This window comes from Rattus norvegicus, chromosome 3 (assembly GCF_021556685.1).
Source record: "Rattus norvegicus strain SHRSP/BbbUtx chromosome 3, alternate assembly SHRSP_T2T, whole genome shotgun sequence".
Taxonomy (NCBI): domain Eukaryota; kingdom Metazoa; phylum Chordata; class Mammalia; order Rodentia; family Muridae; genus Rattus; species Rattus norvegicus.
In genome coordinates, this window is record NC_141536.1 from 20,267,385 (window position 1) to 20,287,908 (window position 20,524).

The 20,524-nt window shown below is 41.0% G+C and overlaps 5 pseudogenes; all 5 read left to right on the forward strand.

Moving 5' to 3' along the window:
• Window positions 1–2,082: 2,082 nt before the first annotated feature.
• Window positions 2,083–2,441, forward strand: Elob-ps7 (elongin B, pseduogene 7; annotated as a pseudogene).
• Window positions 2,442–6,031: 3,590 nt separating this feature from the next.
• On the forward strand, window positions 6,032–6,415 carry LOC148006457 (elongin-B pseudogene; annotated as a pseudogene).
• Window positions 6,416–10,009: 3,594 nt separating this feature from the next.
• Window positions 10,010–10,393, forward strand: LOC148006458 (elongin-B pseudogene; annotated as a pseudogene).
• A 3,577-nt stretch (window positions 10,394–13,970) lies between these two features.
• Window positions 13,971–14,354, forward strand: LOC148006459 (elongin-B pseudogene; annotated as a pseudogene).
• A 3,574-nt stretch (window positions 14,355–17,928) lies between these two features.
• Window positions 17,929–18,312, forward strand: LOC134486082 (elongin-B-like; annotated as a pseudogene).
• The last annotated feature ends 2,212 nt before the right edge of the window (window positions 18,313–20,524 follow it).

Here is a 20,524-nt window from a genome sequence, read left to right on the forward strand (position 1 = left end):
CCGTTCCCTTTCCCTGATTTAATGAAGAATTTGAACATCTCGACCTCCAGGTGATGCCATACTTTGTGGCAAGGCAGCCACTGCACAAAGCTGCCTGTTTCATCTGCACACTAATACTGTCCAGAAAAGGACAAGTCATGCAGAATAGTTGACTGATAAGCCCAACCAAGACAGGGTGAACAGCCCTTCCTCATCTGCATTTCCACAGTCTGTCAGTTGATTTGGGGCCAGAAGGCTGAAGTCTTCCCTCACGTGTTGCTAACAGGGTACTGTGCTGGTGGAGAGTGCTCTCTACAACCTGTCAGTTCTAGAAGGTGTTTTAGGCTTCCTATGTGTGTAGATACTTGGCCATTCTCAGATTTCTGACGGGGTTGAAGACTGATTATAGGCTCATAGCTTATGAGGCTGTTTAACTCTGAACATATATATATATATATATACATATACATGAATATATATATATATTATATATCATTGGAGATTTATGAGATAGTATACAAGCTAGCCAAAATACAATATGGATGTTAAGACTTCTCTAAACTTGGAATGGATAACTGAATGTTCTGCTCATCTGACAGTGTTGGACTGGATGTTAGATTTACTTTATGCTTTTAATTACAACACGTTAAGAGTTGTGTTCAGGTTGTATTTGAGAGAAAAGTTTTGTAATTAGATCAAAATGGTGAAATGTGGGATGTTGTCACAGGTGAGACATTTACAAGGCAAAAGGAGGCTTGTCATTGAATGAGAAGGAAGGATGGGCAGGGAAAAATGTTGAAGCGAGAGGAGGAGACCAGATGGGGAAGGGGGAAGAGATTGGGGTAAGAGGGAGAGAATCCGGTGCAGGACTATATGGTGGGTGACGTTAAGATTCCCTGCTGCACCTTTACAGGTTGTTACAAATATTTTAAGAGATGGATGTAAATTGGGCTTTATAGGTTTAGAGGGTCAATTATATCTTATCAATTGGGCCAAAGGTTGTTGTGCAGTGTGTCCTTTCATGTAGCGATTTAAATGTAAGAAAGTGTGGGACAGATGGTCTCTGTGGCCACAGAATTGGGATGTATGTGTCTGGCAGGGAAACCGACTTGGGAAACTGATAGGTAGAAAGATTGCTGCCAGGCTCAGAGAGAAGCCTTTGGCTGTGTTGTATGGGATGGCGCAGAGCAGGTATGATGTTTTCCTGGCTGATAATTAAGATTTCCATCAGATATCTTGGGGTATTGAGGTGCAGAACCTTGATGGGGAAAACAGCAGCCTTTTAGATTTTATACTTTTGCATGAACACACGGCAAACCGGCCCACTGAGCAACAGTCCACTGATAAGCCAAAGAGTTGAAAGTTTTCATTTCTAAAGAAGTCGAGGGCAGGTTGGGGATTTAGCTCACTGGTAGAGCGCTTGCCTAGCAAATGCAAGGCCCTGGGTTCGGACCTCAGCTATGAAAAAAAAAAAAAAAAGAAAGAGGAGGGCAGCACCATGTTAGCCATGTGGTATCTCAATATTAGGAATTTAAACAAAGAAACAGAGAAGCACCCTGGGATGGCACATTGTAGATTCCCTGCTGTGTGACAAGTAATGGCAAGTCATAGAGTTAGAGATTTAAAGCTGCTCTTTAAAGTGCGTTGTTTCTAAAATCTTTCATGATACTCATATTTCTTTTAACGTGGGCTCCACAGGAATTCTGGGTGGAAATCCTAGTTAGACAAGCTGCTTAGTAAGGACCATTTTATTAACAGGTGAATAAGTTCAATTTTACAAAGAAGAGAGTAAAGACATTGCTTGAAACACGTGGGGATTTTCACCATAGTTTGGTACTTGGAGTGAGTGAACAATTTTTCCCTATCTAAGTAGAGAGTTGTGATAAATACCTTTAACTCTGGTCAGAGTGGATACAGACATATATTGTGGAAGATATGAAGGTTAATTAAACACATGTGGCTCTGGGTAGAGAGCTGAACAGATGGATACATTTTGGCTAATGTCCTGAATTTTAAATTGGTTTTTGGTATTAGACTTGATAGAAGATGTTTAAATTTGTCTAAAGGAGAGTACAGAGGGTGGAGCCAGAAGCAGCCGCCAGCATGGATGTGTTCCTCATGATCCGGAGCCACAAGACCACCACCATCTTTACAGACGCCAAGGAGTCGAGCACGGTGTTCGAACTGAAGTACATCGTCGAGGGTATCATCAAGCGGCCGCCAGAGGAGCAGCAGCTGTACAAGGACGACCAGCTCCTCAATGATGGAAAAACTCTGGGCGAATGTGGCTTCACCAGTCAGACAGCAAGGCCACAGCCCCCAGCCACAGTGGGCCTGGCCTTTCCAGCAGAGGACACCGTTGAACCGCTGCTTATTGAACCCTTCTCCAGCCCTCGGAGCTTCCAGATGTGATGAAGCCACAGGATTCTGGAGGCAGTGCCAATGAACAAGCTGTGCAGTGAGGGCCCCAGGCCTACCCCCTAAAAACCCACTCCCCCAATAAAAAAAGATTTGGCTGTCTAAAAAAAAACAAAAAACAAAAAAAAGGAGAGTACAGAGATTATGAGAATCACATGGGGATTTTCATGCATGGATCGAAACTTAGGACGGGACAAATTAGTCCCTGGATCCACTTAGAGTATCCAATGTTACTTAGTAGTAATTAAGGTTCAATAAAATCTGTGACTCCCGGTAAAGAGCTAAACAGATGGAGATAGATAGATAGATAGATAGATAGATAGATAGATAGATAGATAGATAGATATTTGTCTTAAGGTTAAACAAAAATCTGTTGCCTAACATATGTCCATCTCTAAAGCCCTCTACCCTGAGTCAAAGTCCTGGTTTGATACATGGCGTATTGGTATTAGAATTGAGAGAAGTTTTTAAATGTGTTTTATGTGTTAGCCGCTAAAAGCCATATCTCTGGTTGATGACGGCCAGCGAGGGTGTGCGGTTAATTTGATATATTCAAGAATAGGAAGCTCAGATTCTCTTCACGTGGGCTCCACCGGATTATTCGGTTCATTTCCTGATATCATAGAGTACAAAAGTGTATCAGGCTCATTGTTTAGCTTACTTTGTGTGTTAAAAAGTCGTTTAATCGTCATAATGGGTGTGCCTTTGAGTTTTATGGTTATATTATTAGTCCGGGAAAGAGTACAAGATACAAGCTATTTGGATACAGACTGAGTAACACAATATTTTGGGACAAATGTATTGTCTTTGTGCTTTTACAAAGTGTGGTTAGGCTCTGGAAACCTCACAGAGTCCTACTGATCTGATTTGATAGAGGTAGACCTCCTGAAAAAATGATTCAGGAGAATCAAACATAAAAAGTTATCTGAATCCTAAACGTTTGTCTTGAGAGTTGTATGATGAGAAGTGTGCCTACTTGGACTCCTGGTCTCAAAGACTTTATCAGGCGGGTCCAATCAGGACACACATGCTACAGCATGTGCTTCATTATTCCTACCCCCTACCCAGAAGGATATCTCAACGCCCATGTACAGCTTGAAGAAGTTACAGAAGAGTCTTCGTCCCAGTTCCCTAGACTTTTGGGGGGCTGAAAGGGATTATTCTGAAGTGGTTTTTATGAGGAATTTAGAAATGGTTGTTATTTAACTGGGAGGAAGTAGATAGGGTTATACAGTCATAATCTCATGTGGTAACTAAGCTAGCATCATATCTGTGCTTTGGTATACAATTTATTTGACAAAAAATTGTAAAAGTACAAGTTTTAGAGTCAGTCCTTCTAGTGATGTCATTACAAAGATCTGAGATGATTACACCTCTGATTTAAGACACAAATAACAAATTCATGACTCTGAGTTTGACACTTGAAACTTTCAAGATAATATTTAGGATTTGGAGACAACAGTCCAGATTACTTTATATAGATCGATGTTCTTCAAAAACGTCAGAAATCCACAAAATTTGAGATTTAAATTTATTTATCCTTTGTTGAGACATATCTGCTCCTAACCGTTCCCTTTCCCTGATTTAATGAAGAATTTGAACATCTCGACCTCCAGGTGATGCCATACTTTGTGGCAAGGCAGCCACTGCACAAAGCTGCCTGTTTCATCTGCACACTAATACTGTCCAGAAAAGGACAAGTCATGCAGAATAGTTGACTGATAAGCCCAACCAAGACAGGGTGAACAGCCCTTCCTCATCTGCATTTCCACAGTCTGTCAGTTGATTTGGGGCCAGAAGGCTGAAGTCTTCCCTCACGTGTTGCTAACAGGGTACTGTGCTGGTGGAGAGTGCTCTCTACAACCTGTCAGTTCTAGAAGGTGTTTTAGGCTTCCTATGTGTGTAGATACTTGGCCATTCTCAGATTACTGACGGGGTTGAAGACTGATTAAAGGCTCATAGCTTATGAGGCTCTTTAACTCTGTACATATATATATATATATATATATATATACATATACATGAATATATATATATATTATATATCATTGGAGATTTATGAGATAGTATACAAGCTAGCCAAAATACAATATGGATGTTAAGACTTTCTAAACTTGGAATGGATAACTGAATGTTTTGCTCATCTGACAGTGTTGGACTGGATCTTAGATTTACTTTATGCTTTTAATTACAACACGTTAATAGTTGTGTTCAGGTTGTATTTGAGAGAAAAGTTTTGTAATTAGATCAAAATGGTGAAATGTGGGATGTTGTCACAGGTGAGACATTTACAAGGCAAAAGGAGGCTTGTCATTGAATGAGAAGGAAGGATGGGCAGGGAAAAATGTTGAAGGGAGAGGAGGAGACCAGATGGGAAAGGGGGAAGAGATGGGGGTGACAAGGAGAGAAGCCGGTGCAGGACTGTATGGTAGCTGACGTTAAGATTCCCTGCTGCACCTTTACAGGTTGTGACAAATACTTTTAAGGAATGGATGTAAATTGGGCTTTATAGGTTTAGAGGGTCAATTATATCTTATAAATTGGGCCAAAGGTTATTGTGCAGTGTGTCCTTTCATGTAGTGATGTAAGTGTAAGAAAGTGTGGGACAGATGGTCTCTGTGGCCACAGAGTTGGGATGTGTATGTCTGGCAGGGAAACCGACTTGGGAAACTGATAGGTAGAGAGATTGCTGCCAGGCTCAGAGAGAAGCCTTTGGCTGTGTTGTATGGGATGGAGCTGAGCAGGTAAGATGTTTTCCTGGCTGATAATTAAGATTTCCATCAGGTATCTTGGGGTATTGAGGTGCAGAACCTTGATGGGGAAAACAGCAGGCTTTTATATTTTATACTTTTACATGAACAGACAGCGAACCGACCCAATGAGCAACAGTCCACTAATAATCCAAAGAGTTGAAAGTTTTCATTTCTAAAGAAGAGGAGGGCAGGTTGGGGATTTAGCTCACTGGTAGAGCGCTTGCCTAGCAAATGCAAGGCCCTCGGTTCCATCCCCAGCCCTGGAAAAAAAAAAAAGGAGAAGAAGAGTAAGTCAGCACCATGATAAGCCATGTGATATCTCAATATTAGGAATTTAAACAAAGAAACAGAGAAGCACCCTGGGCTGGCACATTGTAGATTCCCTGCTGTGTGACAAGTAATGGCAAGGCATAGAGTTAGAGATTTAAAGCTGCTCTTTAAAGTGCGTTGTTTCTACAATCTTTCATGATACTCATATTTCTTTTAACGTGGGCTCCACAGGAATTCTGGGTTGAAATCCTAGTTAGACAAGCTGCTTAGTAAGGACCATTTTATTAACAGGTGAATAAGTTCAATTTTACAAAGAAGAGAGTAAAGACATTGCTTGAAACACGTGGGGATTTTCACCATAGTTTGGTACTTGGAGTTAGTGAACAATTTTTCCCTATCTAAGTAGAGAGTTGTGATAAATACCTTTAACTCTGGTCAGAGTGGATACAGACATATATTGTGGAAGATATGAAGGTTAATTAAACACATGTGGCTCTAGGTAGAGAGCTGAACTGATGGATACATTTTGGCTAATGTCCTGAATTTTAAATTGGTTTTTGGTATTAGACTTGATAGAAGATGTTTAAGTTTGTCTAAAGGAGAGTACAGAGGTTGGAGCCAGAAGCAGCCGCCGGCATGGATGTGTTTCTCATGATCCGGCGCCACAAGACCACCACCATCTTTACGGACGCCAAGGAGTCGAGCATGGTGTTCGAACTGAAGTGCATCGTCGAGGGCACCATCAAGCGGCCGCCAGAGGAGCAGCGGCTGTGCAAGGACGACCAGCTCCTCAATGATGGAAAAACTCTGGGCGAATGTGGCTTCACCAGTCAGACAGCAAGGCCACAGCCCCCAGCCACAGTGGGCCTGGCCTTTCCAGCAGAGGACACCGTTGAACCGCTGCTTATTGAACCCTTCTCCAGCCCTCGGAGCTTCCAGATGTGATGAAGCCACAGGATTCTGGAGGCAGTGCCAATGAACAAGCTGTGCAGTGAGGGCCCCAGGCCTATCCCCTAGAAACCCACTCCCCCAATAAAAAAAGATTTGGCTGTCTAAAAAAAAACAAAAAAAAACAAAAAAAAAGGAGAGTACAGAGATTATGAGAATCACATGGGGATTTTCATGCATGGATCGAAACTTAGGTCGGGAAAAATTAGTCCCTGGATCCACTTAGAGTATCCAATGTTACTTACCAGTAATTAAGGTTCAATAAAATCTGTGACTCCGGGTAAAGAGCTAAACAGATGGAGATAGATAGATAGATAGATAGATAGATAGATAGATAGATAGATAGATAGATAGATAGATAGATAGATATTTGTCTTAAGGTTAAACAAAAATCTGTAGCCTAACATATGTCCATCTCTAAAGCTCTCTACCCTGAGTCAAAGTCCTGGTTTGATACATGGCGTATTGGTATTAGAATTGATAGAAGTTTTTAAATGTGTTTTATGTGTTAGCCACTAAAAACCATATCTCTGGTTGATGACGGCCAGCGAGGGTGTGTTGTTACTTTTGATATATTCCAGAACAGGAAGCTCAGATTCTCTTAACGTGGGCTCCACCGGATTATTCGGTTCATTTCCTGATATCATAGAGTACAAAAGTGTATCAGGCTCAATGTTTAGCTTACTTCGTGTGTTAAAAGTCATTTAATCGTCATAATGGGTGTGCCTTTGAGTTTTATGGTTATATTATTAGTCCGGGAAAGAGTATAAGATACAAGCTATTTGGATACAGACTGAGTAACACAGTATTTTGGGACAAATGTTTTGTCTTTGTGCTTTTACAAAGTGTGGTTAGGCTCTGGAAACCTCACAGAGTCCTACTGATCTGATTTGATAGAGGTAGACCTCCTGAAAAAATGATTCAGGAGAATCAAACAGAAAAAGTTATCTGAATCCTAAACGTTTGTCTTGAGAGTTGTATGATGCGAAGTGTGCCTACTTGGACTCCTGGTCTCAAAGACTTTATCAGGCGGGTCCAATCAGGACACACATGCTACAGCATGTGCTTCATTATTCCTACCCCCTACCCAGAAGGATATCTCAACGCCCATGGACAGCTTGAAGAAGTTACAGAAGAGTCTTCGTCCCAGTTCCCTAGACTTTTGGGGGGCTGAAAGGGATTATTCTGAAGTGGTTTTTATGAGGAATTTAGAAATGGTTGTTATTTAACTGGGAGGAAGTAGATAGGGTTATACAGTCATAATCTCATGTGGTAACTAAGCTAGCATCATATCTGTGCTTTGGTATACAATTTATTTGACGAAAAATTGTAAAAGTACAAGTTTTAGAGTCAGTCCTTCTAGTGATGTCATTACAAAGATCTGAGATGATTACACCTATGATTTAAGACACAAATAACAAATTCATGACTCTGAGTTTGACACTTGAAACTTTCAAGATAATATTTAGGATTTGGAGACAACAGTCCAGATTACTTTATATAGACCGATGTTCTTCAAAAACGTCAGAAATCCACAAAATTTGAGATTTAAATTTATTTATCCTTTGTTGAGACATATCTGCTCCTAACCGTTCCCTTTCCCTGATTTAATGAAGAATTTGAACATCTCGACCTCCAGGTGATGCCATACTTTGTGGCAAGGCAGCCACTGCACAAAGCTGCCTGTTTCATCTGCACACTAATACTGTCCAGAAAAGGACAAGTCATGCAGAATAGTTGACTGATAAGCCCAACCAAGACAGGGTGAACAGCCCTTCCTCATCTGCATTTCCACAGTCTGTCAGTTGATTTGGGGCCAGAAGGCTGAAGTCTTCCCTCACGTGTTGCTAACAGGGTACTGTGCTGGTGGAGAGTGCTCTCTACAACCTGTCAGTTCTAGAAGGTGTTTTAGGCTTCCTATGTGTGTAGATACTTGGCCATTCTCAGATTTCTGACGGGGTTGAAGACTGATTATAGGCTCATAGCTTATGAGGCTGTTTGACTCTGAACATATACATATATATATATATATATATATATATATATATATAATCATTGGAGATGTATGAGATAGTATACAAGCTAGCCAAGATACAATATGGATGTTAAGACTTTCTATACTTGGAATGGATAACTGAATGTTCTGCTCATCTGACAGTGTTGGACTGGATGTTAGATTTACTTTATGCTTTTAATTACAACACGTTAATAGTTGTGTTCAGGTTGTATTTGAGAGAAAAGTTTTGTAATTAGATCAAAATGGTGAAATGTGGGATGTTGTCACAGGTGAGACATTTACAAGGCAAAAGGAGGCTTGTATTGAATGAGAAGGAAGGATGGGCAGGGAAAAATGTTGAAGGGAGAGGAGGAGACCAGATGGGAAAGGGGGAAGAGATGGGGGTGAGAGGGAGAGAATCTGGTGCAGGACTATATGGTGGGTGACGTTAAGATTCCCTGCTGCACCTTTACCTGTTGTGACAAATACTTTTAAGAAATGGATGTAAATTGGGCTTTATAGGTTTAGAGGGTCAATTATATCTTATAAATTGGGCCAAAGGTTATTGTGCAGTGTGTCCTTTCATGTAGTGATGTAAGTGTAAGAAAGTGTGGGACAGATGGTCTCTGTGGCCACAGAGTTGGGATGTGTATGTCTGGCATGGAAACCGACTTGGGAAACTGATAGGTAGAGAGATTGCTGCCAGGCTCAGAGAGAAGCCTTTGGCTGTGTTGTATGGGATGGAGCTGAGCAGGTAAGATGTTTTCCTGGCTGATAATTAAGATTTCCATCAGGTATCTTGGGGTATTGAGGTGCAGAACCTTGATGGGGAAAACAGCAGGCTTTTATATTTTATACTTTTACATGAACAGACAGCGAACCGACCCAATGAGCAACAGTCCACTAATAATCCAAAGAGTTGAAAGTTTTCATTTCTAAAGAAGAGGAGGGCAGGTTGGGGATTTAGCTCACTTGTAGAGCGCTTGCCTAGCAAATGCAAGGCCCTCGGTTCCATCCCCAGCCCTGGAAAAAAAAAAAAAGAAGAAGAAGAGGAAGTCAGCACCATGATAAGCCATGTGATATCTCAATATTAGGAATTTAAACAAAGAAACAGAGAAGCACCCTGGGCTGGCACATTGTAGATTCCCTGCTGTGTGACAAGTAATGGCAAGTCATAGAGTTAGAGATTTAAAGCTGCTCTTTAAAGTGCGTTGTTTCTACAATCTTTCATGATACTCATATTTCTTTTAACGTGGGCTCCACAGGAATTCTGGGTGGAAATCCTAGTTAGACAAGCTGCTTAGTAAGGACCATTTTATTAACAGGTGAATAAGTTCAATTTTACAAAGAAGAGAGCAAAGACATTGCTTGAAACACGTGGGGATTTTCACCATAGTTTGGTACTTGGAGTTAGTGAACAATTTTTCCCTATCTAAGTAGAGAGTTGTGATAAATACCTTTAACTCTGGTCAGAGTGGATACAGACATATATTGTGGAAGATATGAAGGTTAATTAAACACCTGTGGCTCTGGGTAGAGAGCTGAACAGATGGATGCATTTTGGCTAATGTCCTGAATTTTAAATTGGTTTTTGGTATTAGACTTGATAGAAGATGTTTAAGTTTGTCTAAAGGAGAGTACAGAGGTTGGAGCCAGAAGCAGCCGCCGGCATGGATGTGTTTCTCATGATCCGGCGCCACAAGACCACCACCATCTTTATGGACGCCAAGGAGTCGAGCACAGTGTTCGAACTGAAGTGCATCGTCGAGGGCATCATCAAGCGGCCGCCAGAGGAGCAGCGGCTGTACAAGGACGACCAGCTCCTCAATGATGGAAAAACTCTGGGCGAATGTGGCTTCACCAGTCAGACAGCAAGGCCACAGACCCCAGCCACAGTGTGCCTGGCCTTTCGAGCAGATGACACCGTTGAAGCGCTGCTTATTGAACCCTTCTCCAGCCCTCGGAGCTTCCAGATGTGATGAAGCCACAGGATTCTGGAGGCAGTGCCAATGAACAAGCTGTGCAGTGAGGGCCCCAGGCCTACCCCCTAGAAACCCACTCCCCAATAAAAAAAGATTTGGCTGTCTAAAAACAAAAAAAAGGAGAGTACAGAGATTATGAGAATCACATGGGGATTTTCATGCATGGATCGAAACTTAGGTCGGGAAAAATTAGTCCCTGGATCCACTTAGAGTATCCAATGTTACTTACCCGTAATTAAGGTTCAATAAAATCTGTGACTCCGGGTAAAGAGCTAAACAGATGGAGATAGATAGATAGATAGATAGATAGATAGATAGATAGATAGATAGATAGATAGATATTTGTCTTAAGGTTAAACAAAAAACTGTAGCCTAACATATGTCCATCTCTAAAGCTCTCTACCCTGAGTCAAAGTCCTGGTTTGATACATGGCGTATTGGTATGAGAATTGATAGAAGTTTTTAAATGTGTTTTATGTGTTAGCCGCTAAAAGCCATAGGTCTGGTTGATGACGGCCAGCCAGGGTGTGTTGTTACTTTTGATATATTCCAGAACAGGGAGCTCAGATTCTCTTAACGTGGGCTCCACCGAATTATTCGGTTCATTTCCTGATATCATAGAGTACAAAAGTGTATCAGGCTCAATGTTTAGCTTACTTCGTGTGTTAAAAGTCATTTAATTGTCATAATGGGAGTGCCTTTGAGTTTTATGGTTATATTATTAGTCCGGGAAAGAGTACAAGATACAAGCTATTTGGATACAGACTGAGTAACACAGTATTTTGGGACAAATGTTTTGTCTTTGTGCTTTTACAAAGTGTGGTTAGGCTCTGGAAACCTCACAGAGTCCTACTGATCTGATTTGATAGAGGTAGACCTCCTGAAAAAATGATTCAGGAGAATCAAACAGAAAAAGTTATCTGAATCCTAAACGTTTGTCTTGAGAGTTGTATGATGAGAAGTGTGCCTACTTGGACTCCTGGTCTCAAAGACTTTCAGGCGGGTCCAATCAGGACACACATGCTACAGCATGTGCTTCATTATTCCTACCCCCTACCCAGAAGGATATCTCAACGCCCATGGACAGTTTGAAGAAGTTACAGAAGAGTCTTCGTCCCAGTTCCCTAGACTTTTGGGGGGCTGAAAGGGATTATTCTGAAGTGGTTTTTATGAGGAATTTAGAAATGGTTGTTATTTAACTGGGAGGAAGTAGATAGGGTTATACAGTCATAATCTCATGTGGTAACTAAGCTAGCATCATATCTGTGCTTTGGTATACAATTTATTTGACGAAAAATTGTAAAAGTACAAGTTTTAGAGTCAGTCCTTCTAGTGATGTCATTACAAAGATCTGAGATGATTACACCTCTGATTTAAGACACAAATAACAAATTCATGACTCTGAGTTTGACACTTGAAACTTTCAAGATAATATTTAGGATTTGGAGACAACAGTCCAGATTACTTTATATAGATCGATGTTCTTCAAAAACGTCAGAAATCCACAAAATTTGAGATTTAAATTTATTTATCCTTTGTTGAGACATATCTGCTCCTAACCGTTCCCTTTCCCTGATTTAATGAAGAATTTGAACATCTCGACCTCCAGGTGATGCCATACTTTGTGGCAAGGCAGCCACTGCACAAAGCTGCCTGTTTCATCTGCACACTAATACTGTCCAGAAAAGGACAAGTCATGCAGAATAGTTGACTGATAAGCCCAACCAAGACAGGGTGAACAGCCCTTCCTCATCTGCATTTCCACAGTCTGTCAGTTGATTTGGGGCCAGAAGGCTGAAGTCTTCCCTCACGTGTTGCTAACAGGGTACTGTGCTGGTGGAGAGTGCTCTCTACAACCTGTCAGTTCTAGAAGGTGTTTTAGGCTTCCTATGTGTGTAGATACTTGGCCATTCTCAGATTTCTGACGGGGTTGAAGACTGATTATAGGCTCATAGCTTATGAGGCTGTTTGACTCTGAACATATACATATATATATATATATATATATATATATATATATACATATATATATATAATCATTGGAGATGTATGAGATAGTATACAAGCTAGCCAAAATACAATAATGATGTTAAGACTTTCTATACTTGGAATGGATAACTGAATGTTCTGCTCATCTGACAGTGTTGGACTGGATGTTAGATTTACTTTATGCTTTTATTACAACACGTTAATAGTTGTGTTCAGGTTGTATTTGAGAGAAAAGTTTTGTAATTAGATCAAAATGGTGAAATGTGGGATGTTGTCACAGGTGAGACATTTACAAGGCAAAAGGAGGCTTGTCATTGAATGAGAAGGAAGGATGGGCAGGGAAAAATGTTGAAGGGAGAGGAGGAGACCAGATGGGAAAGGGGGAAGAGATGGGGGTGAGAGGGAGAGAATCCGGTGCAGGACTATATGGTGGGTGACGTTAAGATTCCCTGCTGCACCTTTACCTGTTGTGACAAATACTTTTAAGAAATGGATGTAAATTGGGCTTTATAGGTTTAGAGGGTCAATTATATCTTATAAATTGGGCCAAAGGTTATTGTGCAGTGTGTCCTTTCATGTAGTGATGTAAGTGTAAGAAAGTGTGGGACAGATGGTCTCTGTGGCCACAGAGTTGGGATGTGTATGTCTGGCAGGGAAACCGACTTGGGAAACTGATAGGTAGAGAGATTGCTGCCAGGCTCAGAGAGAAGCCTTTGGCTGTGTTGTATGGGATGGAGCTGAGCAGGTAAGATGTTTTCCTGGCTGATAATTAAGATTTCCATCAGGTATCTTGGGGTATTGAGGTGCAGAACCTTGATGGGGAAAACAGCAGGCTTTTATATTTTATACTTTTACATGAACAGACAGCGAACCGACCCAATGAGCAACAGTCCACTAATAATCCAAAGAGTTGAAAGTTTTCATTTCTAAAGAAGAGGAGGGCAGGTTGGGGATTTAGCTCACTGGTAGAGCGCTTGCCTAGCAAATGCAAGGCCCTCGGTTCCATCCCCAGCCCTGGAAAAAAAAAAAAGAAGAAGAAGAGGAAGTCAGCACCATGATAAGCCATGTGATATCTCAATATTAGGAATTTAAACAAAGAAACAGAGAAGCACCCTGGGCTGGCACATTGTAGATTCCCTGCTGTGTGACAAGTAATGGCAAGTCATAGAGTTAGAGATTTAAAGCTGCTCTTTAAAGTGCGTTGTTTCTACAATCTTTCATGATACTCATATTTCTTTTAACGTGGGCTCCACAGGAATTCTGGGTGGAAATCCTAGTTAGACAAGCTGCTTAGTAAGGACCATTTTATTAACAGGTGAATAAGTTCAATTTTACAAAGAAGAGAGCAAAGACATTGCTTGAAACACGTGGGGATTTTCACCATAGTTTGGTACTTGGAGTTAGTGAACAATTTTTCCCTATCTAAGTAGAGAGTTGTGATAAATACCTTTAACTCTGGTCAGAGTGGATACAGACATATATTGTGGAAGATATGAAGGTTAATTAAACACCTGTGGCTCTGGGTAGAGAGCTGAACAGATGGATGCATTTTGGCTAATGTCCTGAATTTTAAATTGGTTTTTGGTATTAGACTTGATAGAAGATGTTTAAGTTTGTCTAAAGGAGAGTACAGAGGTTGGAGCCAGAAGCAGCCGCCGGCATGGATGTGTTTCTCATGATCCGGCGCCACAAGACCACCACCATCTTTATGGACGCCAAGGAGTCGAGCACAGTGTTCGAACTGAAGTGCATCGTCGAGGGCATCATCAAGCGGCCGCCAGAGGAGCAGCGGCTGTACAAGGACGACCAGCTCCTCAATGATGGAAAAACTCTGGGCGAATGTGGCTTCACCAGTCAGACAGCAAGGCCACAGACCCCAGCCACAGTGTGCCTGGCCTTTCGAGCAGATGACACCGTTGAAGCGCTGCTTATTGAACCCTTCTCCAGCCCTCGGAGCTTCCAGATGTGATGAAGCCACAGGATTCTGGAGGCAGTGCCAATGAACAAGCTGTGCAGTGAGGGCCCCAGGCCTACCCCCTAGAAACCCACTCCCCAATAAAAAAAGATTTGGCTGTCTAAAAACAAAAAAAAGGAGAGTACAGAGATTATGAGAATCACATGGGGATTTTCATGCATGGATCGAAACTTAGGTCGGGAAAAATTAGTCCCTGGATCCACTTAGAGTATCCAATGTTACTTACCCGTAATTAAGGTTCAATAAAATCTGTGACTCCGGGTAAAGAGCTAAACAGATGGAGATAGATAGATAGATAGATAGATAGATAGATAGATAGATAGATAGATAGATAGATATTTGTCTTAAGGTTAAACAAAAATCTGTAGCCTAACATATGTCCATCTCTAAAGCTCTCTACCCTGAGTCAAAGTCCTGGTTTGATACATGGCGTATTGGTATTAGAATTGATAGAAGTTTTTAAATGTGTTTTATGTGTTAGCCGCTAAAAGCCATAGCTCTGGTTGATGACGGCCAGCCAGGGTGTGTTGTTACTTTTGATATATTCCAGAACAGGAAGCTCAGATTCTCTTAACGTGGGCTCCACCGGATTATTCGGTTCATTTCCTGATATCATAGAGTACAAAAGTGTATCAGGCTCAATGTTTAGCTTACTTCGTGTGTTAAAAGTCATTTAATCGTCATAATGGGAGTGCCTTTGAGTTTTATGGTTATATTATTAGTCCGGGAAAGAGTACAAGATACAAGCTATTTGGATACAGACTGAGTAACACAGTATTTTGGGACAAATGTTTTGTCTTTGTGCTTTTACAAAGTGTGGTTAGGCTCTGGAAACCTCACAGAGTCCTACTGATCTGATTTGATAGAGGTAGACCTCCTGAAAAAATGATTCAGGAGAATCAAACAGAAAAAGTTATCTGAATCCTAAACGTTTGTCTTGAGAGTTGTATGATGAGAAGTGTGCCTACTTGGACTCCTGGTCTCAAAGACTTTCAGGCGGGTCCAATCAGGACACACATGCTACAGCATGTGCTTCATTATTCCTACCCCCTACCCAGAAGGATATCTCAACGCCCATGGACAGTTTGAAGAAGTTACAGAAGAGTCTTCGTCCCAGTTCCCTAGACTTTTGGGGGGCTGAAAGGGATTATTCTGAAGTGGTTTTTATGAGGAATTTAGAAATGGTTGTTATTTAACTGGGAGGAAGTAGATAGGGTTATACAGTCATAATCTCATGTGGTAACTAAGCTAGCATCATATCTGTGCTTTGGTATACAATTTATTTGACGAAAAATTGTAAAAGTACAAGTTTTAGAGTCAGTCCTTCTAGTGATGTCATTACAAAGATCTGAGATGATTACACCTCTGATTTAGGACACAAATAACAAATTCATGACTCTGAGTTTGACACTTGAAACTTTCAAGATAATATTTAGGATTTGGAGACAACAGTCCAGATTACTTTATATAGATCGATGTTCTTCAAAAACGTCAGAAATCCACAAAATTTGAGATTTAAATTTATTTATCCTTTGTTGAGACATATCTGCTCCTAACCGTTCCCTTTCCCTGATTTAATGAAGAATTTCAACATCTCGACCTCCAGGTGATGCCATACTTTGTGGCAAGGCAGCCACTGCACAAAGCTGCCTGTTTCATCTGCACACTAATACTGTCCAGAAAAGGACAAGTCATGCAGAATAGTTGACTGATAAGCCCAACCAAGACAGGGTGAACAGCCCTTCCTCATCTGCATTTCCACAGTCTGTCAGTTGATTTGGGGCCAGAAGGCTGAAGTCTTCCCTCACGTGTTGCTAACAGGGTACTGTGCTGGTGGAGAGTGCTCTCTACAACCTGTCAGTTCTAGAAGGTGTTTTAGGCTTCCTATGTGTGTAGATACTTGGCCATTCTCAGATTTCTGACGGGGTTGAAGACTGATTATAGGCTCATAGCTTATGAGGCTGTTTGACTCTGAACATATACATATATATATATATGTATATATATATATACACATATATATATATAATCATTGGAGATGTATGAGATAGTATACAAGCTAGCCAAAATACAATATGGATGTTAAGACTTTCTATACTTGGAATGGATAACTGAATGTTCTGCTCATCTGACAGTGTTGGACTGGATGTTAGATTTACTTTATGCTTTTAATTACAACACGTTAATAGTTGTGTTCAGGTTGTATTTGAGAGAAAAGTTTTGTAATTAGATCAAAATGGTGAAATGTGGGATGTTGTCACAGGTGAGACATTTACAAGGCAAAAGGAGGCTTGTCATTGAATGAGAAGGAAGGATGGGCAGGGAAAAATGTTGAAGGGAGAGGAGGAGACCAGATGGGAAAGGGGGAAGAGATGGGGGTGAGAGGGAGAGAATCCGGTGCAGGACTATATGGTGGGTGACGTTAAGATTCCCTGCTGCACCTTTACCTGTTGTGACAAATACTTTTAAGAAATGGATGTAAATTGGGCTTTATAGGTTTAGAGGGTCAATTATATCTTATAAATTGGGCCAAAGGTTATTGTGCAGTGTGTCCTTTCATGTAGTGATGTAAGTGTAAGAAAGTGTGGGACAGATGGTCTCTGTGGCCACAGAGTTGGGATGTGTATGTCTGGCAGGGAAACCGACTTGGGAAACTGATAGGTAGAGAGATTGCTGCCAGGCTCAGAGAGAAGCCTTTGGCTGTGTTGTATGGGATGGAGCTGAGCAGGTAAGATGTTTTCCTGGCTGATAATTAAGATTTCCATCAGGTATCTTGGGGTATTGAGGTGCAGAACCTTGATGGGGAAAACAGCAGGCTTTTATATTTTATACTTTTACATGAACAGACAGCGAACCGACCCAATGAGCAACAGTCCACTAATAATCCAAAGAGTTGAAAGTTTTCATTTCTAAAGAAGAGGAGGGCAGGTTGGGGATTTAGCTCACTGGTAGAGCGCTTGCCTAGCAAATGCAAGGCCCTCGGTTCCATCCCCAGCCCTGGAAAAAAAAAAAAGAAGAAGAAGAGGAAGTCAGCACCATGATAAGCCATGTGATATCTCAATATTAGGAATTTAAACAAAGAAACAGAGAAGCACCCTGGGCTGGCACATTGTAGATTCCCTGCTGTGTGACAAGTAATGGCAAGTCATAGAGTTAGAGATTTAAAGCTGCTCTTTAAAGTGCGTTGTTTCTACAATCTTTCATGATACTCATATTTCTTTTAACGTGGGCTCCACAGGAATTCTGGGTGGAAATCCTAGTTAGACAAGCTGCTTAGTAAGGACCATTTTATTAACAGGTGAATAAGTTCAATTTTACAAAGAAGAGAGCAAAGACATTGCTTGAAACACGTGGGGATTTTCACCATAGTTTGGTACTTGGAGTTAGTGAACAATTTTTCCCTATCTAAGTAGAGAGTTGTGATAAATACCTTTAACTCTGGTCAGAGTGGATACAGACATATATTGTGGAAGATATGAAGGTTAATTAAACACCTGTGGCTCTGGGTAGAGAGCTGAACAGATGGATGCATTTTGGCTAATGTCCTGAATTTTAAATTGGTTTTTGGTATTAGACTTGATAGAAGATGTTTAAGTTTGTCTAAAGGAGAGTACAGAGGTTGGAGCCAGAAGCAGCCGCCGGCATGGATGTGTTTCTCATGATCCGGCGCCACAAGACCACCACCATCTTTATGGACGCCAAGGAGTCGAGCACAGTGTTCGAACTGAAGTGCATCGTCGAGGGCATCATCAAGCGGCCGCCAGAGGAGCAGCGGCTGTACAAGGACGACCAGCTCCTCAATGATGGAAAAACTCTGGGCGAATGTGGCTTCACCAGTCAGACAGCAAGGCCACAGACCCCAGCCACAGTGTGCCTGGCCTTTCGAGCAGATGACACCGTTGAAGCGCTGCTTATTGAACCCTTCTCCAGCCCTCGGAGCTTCCAGATGTGATGAAGCCACAGGATTCTGGAGGCAGTGCCAATGAACAAGCTGTGCAGTGAGGGCCCCAGGCCTACCCCCTAGAAACCCACTCCCCAATAAAAAAAGATTTGGCTGTCTAAAAACAAAAAAAAGGAGAGTACAGAGATTATGAGAATCACATGGGGATTTTCATGCATGGATCGAAACTTAGGTCGGGAAAAATTAGTCCCTGGATCCACTTAGAGTATCCAATGTTACTTACCCGTAATTAAGGTTCAATAAAATCTGTGACTCCGGGTAAAGAGCTAAACAGATGGAGATAGATAGATAGATAGATAGATAGATAGATAGATAGATAGATAGATAGATAGATATTTGTCTTAAGGTTAAACAAAAATCTGTAGCCTAACATATGTCCATCTCTAAAGCTCTCTACCCTGAGTCAAAGTCCTGGTTTGATACATGGCGTATTGGTATTAGAATTGATAGAAGTTTTTAAATGTGTTTTATGTGTTAGCCGCTAAAAGCCATAGCTCTGGTTGATGACGGCCAGCCAGGGTGTGTTGTTACTTTTGATATATTCCAGAACAGGAAGCTCAGATTCTCTTAACGTGGGCTCCACCGGATTATTCGGTTCATTTCCTGATATCATAGAGTACAAAAGTGTATCAGGCTCAATGTTTAGCTTACTTCGTGTGTTAAAAGTCATTTAATCGTCATAATGGGAGTGCCTTTGAGTTTTATGGTTATATTATTAGTCCGGGAAAGAGTACAAGATACAAGCTATTTGGATACAGACTGAGTAACACAGTATTTTGGGACAAATGTTTTGTCTTTGTGCTTTTACAAAGTGTGGTTAGGCTCTGGAAACCTCACAGAGTCCTACTGATCTGATTTGATAGAGGTAGACCTCCTGAAAAAATGATTCAGGAGAATCAAACAGAAAAAGTTATCTGAATCCTAAACGTTTGTCTTGAGAGTTGTATGATGAGAAGTGTGCCTACTTGGACTCCTGGTCTCAAAGACTTTCAGGCGGGTCCAATCAGGACACACATGCTACAGCATGTGCTTCATTATTCCTACCCCCTACCCAGAAGGATATCTCAACGCCCATGGACAGTTTGAAGAAGTTACAGAAGAGTCTTCGTCCCAGTTCCCTAGACTTTTGGGGGGCTGAAAGGGATTATTCTGAAGTGGTTTTTATGAGGAATTTAGAAATGGTTGTTATTTAACTGGGAGGAAGTAGATAGGGTTATACAGTCATAATCTCATGTGGTAACTAAGCTAGCATCATATCTGTGCTTTGGTATACAATTTATTTGACGAAAAATTGTAAAAGTACAAGTTTTAGAGTCAGTCCTTCTAGTGATGTCATTACAAAGATCTGAGATGATTACACCTCTGATTTAAGACACAAATAACAAATTCATGACTCTGAGTTTGACACTTGAAACTTTCAAGATAATATTTAGGATTTGGAGACAACAGTCCAGATTACTTTATATAGACCGATGTTCTTCAAAAACGTCAGAAATCCACAAAATTTGAGATTTAAATTTATTTATCCTTTGTTGAGACATACCTGCTCCTAACCGTTCCCTTTCCCTGATTTAATGAAGAATTTGAACATCTCGACCTCCAGGTGATGCCATACTTTGTGGCAAGGCAGCCACTGCACAAAGCTGCCTGTTTCATCTGCACACTAATACTGTCCAGAAAAGGACAAGTCATGCAGAATAGTTGACTGATAAGCCCAACCAAGACAGGGTGAACAGCCCTTCCTCATCTGCATTTCCACAGTCTGTCAGTTGATTTGGGGCCAGAAGGCTGAAGTCTTCCCTCACGTGTTGCTAACAGGGTACTGTGCTGGTGGAGAGTGCTCTCTACAACCTGTCAGTTCTAGAAGGTGTTTTAGGCTTCCTATGTGTGTAGATACTTGGCCATTCTCAGATTTCTGACGGGGTTGAAGACTGATTATAGGCTCATAGCTTATGAGGCTGTTTGACTCTGAACATATACATATATATATATATATATATATACATATATATATATATATAATCATTGGAGATGTATGAGATAATATACAAGCTAGCCAAAATACAATATGGATGTTAAGACTTTCTATACTTGGAATGGATAACTGAATGTTCTGCTCATCTGACAGTGTTGGACTGGATGTTAGATTTACTTTATGCTTTTAATTACAACACGTTAATAGTTGTGTTCAGGTTGTATTTGAGAGAAAAGTTTTGTAATTAGATCAAAATGGTGAAATGTGGGATGTTGTCA